Source organism: Montipora capricornis, chromosome 6 (assembly GCF_036669925.1).
Source record: "Montipora capricornis isolate CH-2021 chromosome 6, ASM3666992v2, whole genome shotgun sequence".
Taxonomy (NCBI): Eukaryota; Metazoa; Cnidaria; class Anthozoa; order Scleractinia; family Acroporidae; genus Montipora; species Montipora capricornis.
The window spans coordinates 42,546,224-42,557,157 of record NC_090888.1 but is presented as its reverse complement, the minus strand read 5'-3'; the positions used below and the strand labels follow the sequence as shown (position 1 = coordinate 42,557,157).

Here is a 10,934-nt window from a genome sequence, read left to right as displayed (position 1 = left end):
GACCCACGACTCGTGACACGTTCTCCTCCAATCGGAAAACATATTTGAGCTGGGCTGTAGAATAAAAAGTGTTGGACGAACACCTTGCAATATGGGCGGCCAAACAGTCGAACAGTGGTGTTGGATCGAGCAAAGTTGGAGTGTTGAATCCAACTTTTGAAGGGCTTTTGGGAGCAGTTCACAAAAACGTGTTGGGGGAACTGATGAGAAATTTGGTCGACCCCTACTAGCTGTATGAAACATTATCTCACTGATACATGGCACAACCTAACAGGCGCTCAAGAACAAAAAGATCCCTGGCCCAGGTACGTCAAAGCTTTAAAAGAAGAATCACTCACTTCTACCACCGACGAGCCTATCGGTTGAGACTAGAATTAAATTGGTGCAAAAGTGTGAGGCCAAAAGGTCACATTCACGTTACTGCAGAGGGGCCCTGCTGCAGAGACAATCCACACCAAGAAACTAAAAATATATCATCAGGACGAACTATTTTTTTTGGAAGAAAAATCTCACACAGTAATATGAAGGTCCAAATCTAATTAAGTCTCAAAGAACCAAAAACCATCACTAAATGAAATCTTACCGGAAGCGCCTTAATTAAAGAGGCGTCCATTCAAATATGTACTCGAGACAGCAAACTTATGACAAAGGAAAAGGAAAGCAGACCACGTACAAGGAAGTCATGAATGTCATGTATATCATGTCAACCCCATTTTACACTCTTGAATATCATATTTTGTTAAATTGTGTTTGCATTGGCGAATGTTTATATTTTTAAAACACCCCCCTTTTTACCTCTAACTTTTCTGGGGGACCCCCAATTTCTCCTCAGTCCCTCCACAACAAGGTTTTGTGGAAGTTCTGAGATAATGCGAAAAATGATGGCGGGCTCACAACACAGAGTGCGAAGTCCTATGGGAAGGAAAACAAAATGGCCGAGGAGATGTAGTATGAAGATTTTAAAACTGCTCGACTGTATGTCATACCCCGAATTCGAGAGGACGATTTTGTCTGAATCAAATATAATTTTAAATAAAAACAGGTAGTTTCTCATGGTATGAGCAGGTTATGTTGTAGGGCCTCCTAGCGGTTAAAAGCTCTGTCTTGGCCTGTTGATACCCTTTCTATACATAAGCTTACTCCTGAAACTTAAAAACCAAGATTTACTGAGCCTCCTAATCTAAGCGTCCGATATCCGTTTCCCTATTTAAAGTGAACCAGACAACGATGCGATAAATCTTTGGGAGTTTATGGTAAAGGGTATTTTTGTAACTTGTTGTTCCCTCTCTCCAGTCCACCGGATGCCTCAAGTGATCGATCGAACGCAGCTGCTAGCCTCCGTTTTTGTTCATTGTTGAGACGATCATGTCGCTTACCGCTATCCTCTACGCTTTGGTGGCATTTCAAGGTATTATCCTTTTCCTTCATTTCACGGGAAAAGGTTTTATCATTTCACTTGCGTTTGAGTTTTCCTTTTTGTGTCTCCGTGTCTTTTATCATATTGCCCGGTCGGGCATGAAATGGATTTTGCCCCCGCCGAGAAAGAATCTTCAAGGAGAGCTTGCCTTAATTACCGGAGCAGCAAGTTGAATCGGGCGGCTGATGTCTCTTCGATTGACCGAGAAAGGTTCGTCTGGTGGCTGCATATAAGCTAAAGTTAATCAATTTTGTTTAATTTTACTTTATGTAGTTGATGTTTACATTGTCCTGTTCGCTGATTTGAGCTTAACTTTAATATCGAATTAGGCTATGTAAAATATCGTTTCCTTGCCACTTTTCCTTGTTCTGTAACTGTAACATTTACTTTGCAAATTGAAAAGAAGAAAATTAAGATCACGTATCTTGAAAAGCTTACTTGTATTTCCTTAGCTTTTCTGATGTAAGGCTAGCCTTTACTTAATCTGAGAAAAAAAAAAAAGACACCCAACTGAGGGCAGGTGATAAAAAGTCAGCTGCTATTAAAGATCCTCTGTTTGTGGGGTCACCTCGCAGCTCTTACAAGGTCTCACCTGATTGGAGACCACCCTTGAGGTTTAACAAAAGAACAAATAACAGAAACAATGGACCCTAGGCCTAAAACAAAAGGGCTGCAACTCTATCCTCTAGGGTCCATTGTTTCTGTTATTTGTTCTTTTGTTAAACCTCAAGGGTGGTCTCCAATCAGGTGAGACCTTGTAGGAGCTGCGAGGCTACCGGTGAATCAATTTCAAGAGGAATAGTTTATGGACATACATGTATTTTAAAGTACTGGACGCGATTTACGTCTCGCGCGTAGCTATGGGCGCCAAATGTAAAAATATTATTTACGCTATTTGTTTCAATATTTTGTGTAACTTTTTTAAACAAATGTCGCAAGAGTTGTTCTGCAATTTAAAATGAATAACATGTTTAAAGACCTTGAACAACATTGTGATTTATATCTCATGAAAGGAAAGAAGAACATTAAAGTGTACGATTTCTAAATTGCAAGATGACCAATTTTGGAACAAGAACTGCACAGTTTTACAAATACATGTACATGTAGCAACTGGAATGCAAGTCAGTTCGATCGAAAGTTGTTTCGATCGAAGGTCGCTTCGATCGACAAAAGTCGATTCGATCGAAGACAAGAGTCATTTCGATCGAAGACTGTAACTATTGCTTAAGTGTATTGAACTTACTATTTATCAAATCTGTTTAAAAGTATTTTCTGATACAGACGCTTTGTCAGAGTCGGCTTTTAAATTTAAGTTTTGGCGTGCGGAACTGTCTTATGTGGAAAAGATTTGCAACGATGAGAAGCTATGATAATCCACGGATTCTGTTCCAAACACAAGTGTTTTCAACAGCGTTTAATCTCTTTTTGCTCAGTTCTCATTGAAAGTGACAATACTTGTTCGTTTCATCATGGTAATAAAATCTTAAAACCCTGTGTTTCAGTGTGCGCACGTTATAGCGAATAGCTAATTGAGCATTGCCGATCAGGAACGCAGAGAAAGAAACGCCGGCAACAAAGGAAATCAATTGAACACCGCATTACCGCGTCGTGCATATTACTTTGCGCAAACATTACACAACACAAGAACTTTTATTATCTATACGCTTGCAAAACTGTAGTTTTTATAAACATTTACTCTTCGATCGAACTGACTCTTGCCTTTGATCGAACTGACTTTTGGTTTCGATCGAAACGACCTTCGATCGAAACGACCGGTTACCTAGCAACTGTGCGATTTATAAATCTCACAGTTACACTTTATAAATCGAACATTTTGCGATTTAGAATTTATTCACATTTGAGTGATGTTTCAAGGTGTAGACAAACCAAACACTACTGGGGGTATCGAATAGTCCCATTCGATTTAAAAGTGCATGCAAAATTTGGCCTTTGCTTGAATAGCTCGCAAAAATTACACAGGTGCTCGCTTGCTCGTGCTCGCAAAATTTTTGCAAGTGCTCGCATGCTCGGATTCATGTTAAAATGTGCTCGATTGCTCGAAATTTCAGTGCTATTTGACCTTCAGAGCTAGTACTAGAACTTGTCAGATCCGCATGGCTCTAATTGGTTAGATTCTAGAAGCCTTCGAATAAATAAAGGTTCAGTCGGCGTTGAATCTTTTTCTGTCAATCAGCGGGAAACCAGTTTGCTGATCATTGAAACCAAAGTCCAAACTGCTTGTTAGACTGAATATCATGTTTTTTACATTTCATAAGAAGGATATAACCAAAAAACAAACCAAAAAACACACCTTCCATTTTAGCGTCAGGTTAGAAAGAGATGGAAAACTTTTGATCACAGGCTTTGCAGTAGCTAGATCTCTTCAGAGATTTGAGAGCTCTTGAAGTTCTTGAGCATCGACACACTGACACAATTGGTTTGTAAGCTGCTGGGATTGGTTGAATTGCCCTAGCTTTGACCTATTGTTCTGTTTTGGAGGTATCAGCCGTATCATTATCTATTACTTGGCGCCATAGCCTCTCCGTGGAGAGGCTATGTTGGCGCAAAACAATGTTTCCTATTAATAAAGGAGAGATTCCGGCTTGTGGAGAATTTACAAAGTACTTGAAGAGCTCGCTGCTCGCTATCTGTATTTTTCTAAAGTTCTCGACAACTGTAAATAATTTCGCTGAGGAAAAGTTTCGTTTTTTAAAGCGCGCGCAGGGGAGTAACTACATATTGAAATGATTTTGTTAGTACATCTCAGCAGTAGTCAAAAGTGCCTCTTGAGCGTTTCAAACGACAGATTACTTTTTAAAGGAGTATTAGGGGTTGCTGTCAAGGAAATTGTGTGCGCCGTGGTAATCCGTCATGTTGTTGGAGGCAGTGTGGCCCAGTGGTTAGGGCGCTTACCTTGAGATCCGGAGATCCCGGGTTCAAGACCCGTTCTAATCACTCGTTGAATTTGTTCCTGGTAGTCCCTGGTTCTACCTTCCCGGCTGCACTTGTAAATAGCCAACTGGTTTGCCTCTGACCAGTCGGGATTCTTAACAGTTGTTGTTGTGTTCTGTCGTTTCGTTGATTGTGTTTCATTGGCCCTGAAAAGCCCCTATGGGGACCGGTCAATTAAGTATGTAAGTATGTACCATTCCACTTCAAACCGAACTATTTTAAACAAATGTAGACATACAAAATGATAAATAGAGAACGCATTCAAAATCAGGACCTGAGATTTATCCACGGATTGCTTTTGACGAAGAAGATACAAGAAATTCATGCGGAGTGCGCGGATGCATTCAGGATGGAAATGGACCTTTAATCGACTGACAATAACAACCTCTTTTTATTTTTTCTCAACGGGCAGGCGGGTGCGGAGTTTTTCTATCTTGCCTTGCAACCCGAGCGGGGAATCCTAGCCTGCATAGCTGGCAGTATCATTGCCGCGACAGGAAAATACCGCGCGGAGAATGGAGAGGGGCTCAGTGAAATACCGCCCGCCCGAAAACTAGGTATCGCGGTCACTGAGTGGACGGAAATTTCTGACTGGCTGATAACAAGGACACGTCAATCAAATGTTACTTAAGACCTTCGTTAAGTTTGTCCCTTCTGTGAAGGAAAATCAATAACGTCGACCATCGAAGGAAGTATATCACAAGCTCTTGCTTATCTAAACATTTAAAGGAAACAGGAAACTCTGCTCAAGAAAGAGTAGGAGACTGCTGCGAAGGAGTTGCTTTCTGGCAAAGATTTCAGGGTTATTCTAACCGCCACACTTGATCTTCACTTTGGTGAAAGAATAAATATTGTCATCAAGAATTTTACTCGGATCTGTGGTTTGATGCCTCGGTCTTTAGCGTTTTTGAAGTGCTGCAAACTTTGCCCATCCGGAAGCAATTCTGAGGTTTCTCATTGGTTTCTAGCTAAGCGCAATCATCGTACCAAGGTACTTAAGTTCCAATTCGTTTTTGGGTTTGTAGTGATTTCTATCATTGCATTCAGTTTTTTGGAACGAAAGAATCAAACCATAATCTGTCAAAGCCTCCTGAATAATCCGGAGTCCGGTTTGCATCGCAGCAAAAGTGCGAAAAATGCATACTGCGTCATCCTCATGCAGAGTTTATTTAGCAAAAATACGCCACGCGCTGGTGCTTTCAGGAGTTGCTCTCTATCTGTCGCAGAAATCGGTATCTTAAACGAGAATTTTAAACCATAGTCATCCCCCAATGCATCCACCGATCTATTATTCTACAAACAAAATCGACGAAAATATTGAAACCCATGGCGGTTCAATACCATCTTGGCGGTATCCTTGCTCTATCTTGAATTTTTTGCGCCTTTCTTGATCGATGTTACAGTTCCTGTATAGATTGCGGCTAGTAAAATAAATCAATCAGGTGATGACAAGACAGGCGTTTTCTTAAGAGGTTCAAACATGAGGTGTCGTGGGACACAGTTAAGTCGATGTATAGTAAAAAGAAGGTTTGTCTCGTCTTCAAGATCGCATTTTGAAGAACCCAGATTACGTCATCACACGAGGAAAGCATCGCGGGCCATCCTCATTTTTAGGAAAAAATTAACAGGTTATTCACCGACCTTGGTCAGTCCGTATAAGAAAAAATATGCCCGCGGTATCGAGTACGGCCTAAGGCCGCATACTGGAGACCTCGGCCACAGTTTTTGCCAAAGCGGACCTCCCGGTCGGTGAATGTGCATCCTCTCCAAGCTAAAATCAAGGATTAGTGAGATGCGTTCGATTCCTATTTTGTCATCGACGAGGCATTTGAAAGTAGTTGTATATTTTGGAAGTGAGCTGATTTCTCGTTTAACTTGTTTTCACACAAACACATTTACATTGCTAAGTATCTCTTCTCCATGGGAGATGATAAGTATAAAAATCTGGGGGACACCACTGTCCTGGCACGCGAAATATTAAGCTGCCTAATGACTCTTGGCAGTGTTAAAAAACCAACACCGGTTTTTGTGTATTTATATGTACACATTTACATATAATTAACACCAAAGATACATTTGTAAAAGTGCGACTTACAACTATTGATTACAAAGAATACGATACAAACTCTATTAATGACGGAATTTAATGTATACAATATGTTATTACGTAACTAACACTTCAAGAACTGTCACCACTATACACAACGCGACGAAACTATACATACGTACAAGCACTGCTAGCATAATCGGTAGATAATGCTTAGCCAGACCATTTTTGTTCAATGTTTTAGCCGCATTTGCAATTTACTAATAGAGGAAGGATGGCAGTCTGTAGAGGGCGTTGGTCCCAGTACCTCTCGTTTTCAAGTTTGCACGATGTTGTCAGCCACGCCGCCCGATAACTTGCAGGTCTCTGGAGAAAATGAGAGACCAGAACCAGTAAACATAGCCAGAGACCGTTGCCTTAGACAACGAAAGCAAAATAAAGTAGAAGAGGAGCATGTGACACCAAAAACGTTCGTAGCGTGATACTACTGATAAACTCAGCATGCGAAAAACAGTGTGTGTCGAACATAAAAACACATGCATATATGGGCGCATGTAAGAGCGCATAGTAGTTGCATTTTGCATGAATATGTGTGTGACAAACCAGACAAAAAGAGATTTTACTTTTTTCGCTTATTTTGAAAAGGAATAAAGTAGCAAAATTTGGGAAAACTACCATAGTTTGAACATGATCATTGGGCAAAAATGGGCGCTGGTTGTAGCAAAATATGCTACTTTTACTAGCACAATCTATAAAAGCCTACCCTTTTCTAGTATTTCTTCAGTAAGGAAGTATCACACTATAAGTATTTTGACTGTTATCTCCTTGCTAACAATATATTTTATTAAAAACAAATATGGAATACAAGTGCTATAATGCAATATTAGTTTTGTGGGATATCAGTGGCCTGTCTTGCTGGATAGCCAAACAGCGTGACAGCTTTATACAGCACGGGGTATTGCCTGACAGTCACCAATCAAGGACTTGACTTGCAACACTGACACTTGAGATAGCGGTTATTTGTGTCAGAACAAGATGGCGTCCAAACGCTGAAATCTCTAGTTGATGTTCTTGCTCTTGTTCATGCCTTTGTTACATGTCGATTGGACAATTGTAACTCGCTGCTCTTTGGGCCACTAAAGTATCTCATCATGCTTCAGCGCATTCAAAATTGCGCCTCGCGCCATATAGCTCAACAGATCAGGGCTGCTATCCTCAAGGCATTTCATTGGCTTCCGGTGGAGCAGCGAATTACTTGAAAGGTTTTATTACTGACACGCAAGGCAATCAATAACTCGGCACCTTCTTACATAAACGTTCGCCATGTAGCACTTATATTTTAAACAGAGTTAACTGAATAGAGTGTAATGTGAAGTGCTAGATTTCAATCCCATATGAACCATGTGAGCGTTAGCCCTACTGATGGAAATGGGCCCACACAAAGACAGAGAAAAACTCTGACCAGGGTGGGAATTGAACCCACGACTTTCGGGTTAGATCTCCGCCGCTCTACCGACTGAGCTACAAGGTCAGACGGAAAGGATATTTCCCACTAAAGACCCCCTGCAAGGTGCTTCTTAAAATAAAGATTCTGGTCACCATTCGTCGCGAAAATAATCTCAGTAGAAGTGCTGTCCACAACCGTCATACCATTTAAAGGATTTATAATTGTTCAAAGTCAGCTAAATTCCCATAGATTTACGGTAATTTAAGCCATGTTTCTCCCCCAAGCAACATGGCGTCAAAAACCGTGAAAAGGTCCATTTTGTCCAGGATTGTAGAAAAAAAAAACAAATTTAAGAATTTAAGGTCATAATAAACATACATTTATGTACGAAAGGGGTATACCAACAACAACGTGTATAAACGATACAATTTCTTTAATAGTTGTTTGGGGAGTTTTCACAAAAACCTTTGTGGGAAGGGGGGGGGGGGGGGGGGGACTAACGAGAAATTGGGGGCTCCGCAAAAAAATTGAGGTAAAAGGGGCGTGTTTGAAAAATATAAACACTCTCAAGGAGGCTACCTTCAATCTTGAAAACAAAAATTGTCATTAGCTAATGTAAACACAACTTAACAAAATATCATATTAAAGAGTGTAAAATGAGGTTGACGGCCTACATGACTCTCTTGTAAGTGGTCTGGTTTCCTTTTCCTTTGTTACAATTTTGCTCTCTCAAGTCAAAGGCACCCAACGAGCAAATTAAGCCAAAACCCTTGGAAGACATTTCTAGGCTCCTTGCAATGTATATAGACTGTCTGAAGAGATGTTTTTATCACCTGGAAAAATATGATCTGTTCGGATATCTTTGCTGAAAATTGAAGTGTCCAAAAATTTTAGGGATTGATCTGAACGTTAACTTCCAAGAAGTTTCAACAGAACCATTTGCTCATCCGAAACTGTTGGGTGGCCTTTTTAAGTGCCAAAAATTGCAAATATATACCTTAATGTTGTAGTTAAGAAATCTTTAGCTGTTTGGCAACATAGAGTCGAAATTCTTAGAGCAGTTTGACTCTCCCGAACACATATTTCACCGAAGATTATCGTTGGGTGCCCCTGTCAAGTACCTGCCTCTTTAGGAGCTTCCAGTAAGATTTTAGCAATGGTTTTGTTATATGAGACTTGCAATTCGTGATATTTTTTTCTTCCAAGAAAATAGTTCTGATCATATAGTAATGTGAATGTGACCTTTTTGTCCTCACGCTTTTGCATCAATTTAATTATAGTCGCAATCGATAGGCTTGACGGTGGTAAAAGAGAGTAATTCTGCTTTTAAAGCGTTGACCGGATTCTCCTGACTTCTGCATCGTGATTGGCTTGTGGCCATAAGGTAGGTTGTGGTTGTCTCAAAATCTTAGGGATACTAAAAGGGGGTCCCTGAAAATGTTGATTAATGCGGTAAGTAGGGGTCCTTCAAATTTTTTCAGATAGTAAATAATTTCTCACCCCCCCCCCCCCCCCCTCCCCAACAAGGTTATGTGAGCGCTCCCTTAAGTCAGTTTTGAAAAAGTTATTTGCTTGACTTACAAGTTTTGGAAAGTTATTCGATATGTTCATGATGTGGGAAGAAAATGATTTCTGTCTCTTTCCATTTCTACTCAGTTATTCAATTGTTTCGAGTCACAGTTCGTGTTTTCGTGTTATGTGCCCACTACATACCCTTCGGTAACAGACTTTTGACTCAAATATTCGGAGCCCATGCCCCGTGCTGTGATACACAAAAGTTGTTTACAACTTACAAACGGAGATTGGTACTTTATTGGTCGATCCTAGGTTTCTTTCAATGGCATGGGAAAACTCCCGAATGGAAAATTCAGTTGAGATCGGCATGTCCCATTTGTACCATTCGTTCATATTTCCTGAAAGAATACACCCCGTAGGGTAATCCCTTATATGGGCTGTATAGGTATGTGCGACCCAAAGGATATGATTTTTTAGCCGTTTTAGTCTGAAATAGGGTATCAATTTTAACCAATTTGGTCCGAAATAGGGTATGGTTTGTGCACTAATCAAGTCTTAAATTGGTTGTTTTTTAGAAGAAGCTAGTTCTTCATCATTAGGCGAGAAGGCCATGAACAAAAGCCCCTCTCACGTTCCGAAATGGGCTATTGATTTTAAGAGTCGGGTCTGAAATAGGGAATCAAATTTTTGGTCACGTCTGAAATAGGGTGGGGAAAATCGCAGATTTTACTCTGAAAGTAGGACCAGGGTTTCAGGAAGCAGGCTGCACACCCCCACCCAAGTTTTCGGTTTATCCTGGCATTTCTCAAAAAGCTTTAGTAAGTAAATTTTGGTGGTCTTGCTGTGGCAGATTGCTTCCATTTGCAAATTTAGTAGCATTAATGATAAGAAATAACCTCTATTTATTTTTTTCCGAGAGGGCATTGCATCGAACCCTGTAATCTTATTGGTCCTTCGTGCGGTCCTGGTTTTCCCATCTCTGTCCACGAGCACGGTAACGCTCGGAGAGTTTTTTGTCCTTCACCTTAAATTTTCATTATTTGACACCGAATCCCGTTTACATGCAGAAGTTCTTTTTATTAGACAAGAGCTTGGAAATAGAATTCAAATATAAGTATTTGTCTTTGAGACGTTCAGTTTGTAAGTCGCTTTAATACTACATTCGCTATCCAGCGTGATGCGAGTCAAAATTTAAAAAGTGATTTCAGAGAGGAGAGGGAGAGAGAAGAAAAAAAAATTCATTAAGTTGTTTACCAGCTAAGGGTCGGTCCGTATAGCGAAAAATGGTCACCTCGGTCTTGAAAAAGCTGCCCCAGGCCTGCGGTCACAGGCAGAATTTTCAAGACCTCGGTCACAGTTTTTCGCTATACGGACCTCCCACCTGGCAAATAACATATATTAAACCTGTTTTTACAACAAATAGCTGCTATTTAATTACGCATTCGTCTTTCTGGTAAATTCTCGTCATTTTCCTAGTATCCATAGTTTGCTTAACTGTAAGTGGACAATTTGTCCTAACTGTTTGTGCATCACGCGGATACGGCCTCATAGGCGTC

At 40.4% G+C, this 10,934-nt stretch overlaps 1 pseudogene; it reads left to right on the top strand.

The window, feature by feature from the left end:
* Positions 1–1,279: 1,279 nt before the first annotated feature.
* Positions 1,280–10,934, top strand: part of LOC138053960 (uncharacterized) — a 19,058-nt pseudogene continuing 9,403 nt past the window's right edge.